Source organism: Solanum tuberosum, unplaced genomic scaffold (assembly GCF_000226075.1).
Source record: "Solanum tuberosum cultivar DM 1-3 516 R44 unplaced genomic scaffold, SolTub_3.0 scf00386, whole genome shotgun sequence".
In the NCBI taxonomy this organism is placed as follows: domain Eukaryota; kingdom Viridiplantae; phylum Streptophyta; class Magnoliopsida; order Solanales; family Solanaceae; genus Solanum; species Solanum tuberosum.
Window position 1 is genome coordinate 30155 of NW_006239320.1, and position 3722 is coordinate 33876.

Sequence of the window (3722 nt, forward strand, 5' to 3'; positions counted from 1 at the left end):
TTCCTCTCCCTACTCCCCTATCTAATTGGAAAAACTTTTAAAAGATTGAGTCAGTCATCAAGGTCTATGTGGAGAAAATAAAATGGAGGTAGCAAAATTCTTCTTGAGTTTCTCCTACGTTTGGATTATTCATTTATTTGAGACATTTTCTAGTCAAAAATCAAAGTGGTCTAATATAATATTGTCCTCATTATAATTAACAAGAACGATCGACAAGTCTTTAATGCCTGCGAGTCATGTGAAATAACCTCCACGAAATGAATCACCGTGATCTAGTATAAAATATAAAAGTATTACTCCTTCAAATACATGAAATAGTTTGATACGTGACATATGAATAATATAATTCGGGATGTATAATTTTTGGAATTATCTCAGCTAAATATTATGTATGTATATGAATGAGTGTATATATGTACGTATCACATGCCTATATGCCTGCTAGTGTAAATGTTTTTGTCCCAAAATTAATTGCTACGTTTTGGATAACTCAATAATGTCACCACGATTTGTTATTAGAGGATATAAATAGTGTTATTTATGAAAGGACAAATTACTTAACTACACTCCTTTACTTACCTTAATATCCATTTATCCCTACTTATTTCAAAAATTTCAAAAATCCCTTATTTTACTTATGTATCCCGTGCACAACGCTATGTATCCCGCTATGTGGAATGTATCAAACCTAATGTATCCCGTGCACAACGCTATGTATCCCGCTATGTGGAATGTATCAAACCTAATGTATCCCGTGCACAACGCTATGTATCCCGCTATGTGGAATGTATCAAACCTAATGTATCCCGTGCACAACGCTATGTATCCCGCTATGTGGAATGTATCAAACCTAATGTATCCCGTGCACAACGCTATGTATCCCGCTATGTGGAATGTATCAAACCTAATGTATCCCGTGCACAACGCTATGTATCCCGCTATGTGGAATGTATCAAACCTAATGTATCCCGTGCACAACGCTATGTATCCCGCTATGTGGAATGTATCAAACCTAATGTATCCCGTGCACAACGCTATGTATCCCGCTATGTGGAATGTATCAAACCTAATGTATCCCGTGCACAACGCTATGTATCCCGCTATGTGGAATGTATCAAACCTAATGTATCCCGTGCACAACGCTATGTATCCCGCAAACATCATTTTTAAGGGATTTTTGGTAAATAGAAAACTAGAAGGGATAAGATGTTATTTAGTACTTATAATATGTGGTTCCTATAATTTATACTTTATGAAAAATGCTCAAATACCAATTTCAGGCCATCCATCACGAAACGTAGTTAGGCCCAAATTATTTGGTTGAATATGATTGGGCTTGATCTCCAACTATCAACTACTACTCTATAAGAAAACACATTTTCATTCATTTATTTATAAGTTTCATTGTTCGTTGGATTGTCAACTACTACTACTCATTTTTGTCATCAAGATTCTCTAAAATTGTAGGAACCGATAGAGAGTGAGAGCTTGTTATTTGTTAATTATCTTTTTTGGTGCACAATTAGTAAATAAGTCATAAAAGGATGTGTTTGGTTCAATTTTCTTATTTTTAGTTGGTCAATTTTCTTGGAAAATGTTTTTTCTAGAGAAAATACATTCCTTAAAAATAAATAAAGAAAATGACTTTCTTAATGAAAGTAGGTACAATAAACTCCAAAAAAAAAAGTACAATAAACTCCAAAAGTGACATTCTATCATATTAATCGTCTCCTCTGACCACCCTCCAACTCATCCCATCCCGACCACCTATATCCCTATTTTATTCAACCTCTCATAATATTTGTCTAGATTATATATAAATATCTTTAAAATAATATTATTATTTTTACCTACATATGAATGCAAATTAAAAAATGATAGTAAAAAAACTTACTTATTTTCTAAAAAATACATTTTTCTCTGTACCGAACACATCTTTTCATGTTTAGAGAACTCAAATCTCTGAATTGGTTGTTGGGGTTCAAAGATTCTAGGGATAATAATAATAATAATAATACTTCAAATCTTCAATCAGTTCTTTCAATAACTTTATTATTGTGACTTTTAATTGATTATGAGAAAAATGGTCTGATATACCTCTCAACTTTATTATATAGAATTTAAATACTAGTTATAAAAGTGGCTCACATATATTTTTACCGTTATAATTTATAAGAACGATTCACATATACTCCTACCGTTACAAAAGTGGCTTATATATACCCCTAGTCCCTACCGTTATCATCTGAAAAAGTTAATTTTTAATTTATTTTAAAAGAAATCATGTATATTATCTTTTTCACACAAATTATTTTTTGACCTCTTTGATTATTGTTATTTAGATTTTTTATTCTTATCTTATTTTTTCTTTCATTCTTTAGTGTAAAAATAAGAGAAATAAAAAGAAAGAAGTGTGAATGAAAAAATATAAAAAAGACTTTAAAAAATAGTTGCAGCTATATTGTGGTTTAGTTTTTATATTTGCAAAAAAATAAAAATATTTGGGCCATCTATAATAAATTTTACAAAAAAATAAGTGAAAAAAAACAAATTTGACCATCCAAATAATAAATTCAAATTAGTCGATGAATAAAAATAGTTAAAAGAAAAACAAACGTGCCCCTATTTGTTTTTTTTTTAAATAAAATAAAAATTAATCTAAAATTATTTTTTTCACTCCCACTAGAAGAAATGGGAAAATAAAAAAAATCATATTCCTCATTATTATTTTTCCAAATATAATATTTCTTCACTATTTTTCTTAGCCTAATTCTGTAAAAAAAAAAAAAAAAGCTCATCAATTTCCGGGGGGTAGGAGGGAGAAGAGTAAATGAAAAAATATTTTACGTTGTAGTTCAATGTAATACTATTATATATAAGTAATTAGGTTGAGTTTACCAAACACATGCGAATATAATGGCATCTTAAATTAGTATAAATGATAGTAGCAATATTAACATAGTTGTAATCATTAATTCTTTTTAATTTCTTCCTTCCAACTAGCTGCTAACTTTAGGTATTACCTACTACTTTAGTACTTACTAGTAATAGTTAGGTCGCTATATATGTATTGACTAAAGCAGTACTGTCAAGTGTCAAACATTTTTTTGAGATGGGGAGGGCCACCCTTATATGTATTTCCTAGTTGTTCTCACTTTAAATTTCTTCTTTTATAATCGTCATGTGGATCACAAGTTTATACGTCCCTCACAATTAATAAAATGAACTATTTGTTATCTTTCATCATTACATCGATATCATTTACTAAGAGTCTAAGACGGATTAGATAGAAATAGTGGTGGTTAAATGGGCGGGTTGAAAATGGGTCAACATAAAATGGGTAGTAATTCAACCCGCCCATATTTGATATAGGTAAAAATGAATTGGGTAATAAATGGGTTGGATAAAATACTAGTTTATCCATATTTTCATGAGCAAAATAGTACTCTACTTAAGAATTCAACATGGAGAAAATATTTTAGTCTTTTTTTAGATGAAAAATGTTGAAAATGCTTCATTATTTTTATTGTATCATAAAAAAAAATAAAAAAATCCTATAACTTTTCAATATAAAATAAATTTATGTAATAACAAGGAGAAAATATTTTTAATTTCAAAGTAAATGACTATTTGCATTATAGGACTAAAAAATGCTTAATGCACGTTAGGCAATGTCAATGCTAATACATGATTTGCTTATTTTACACTATTATTTATTATTC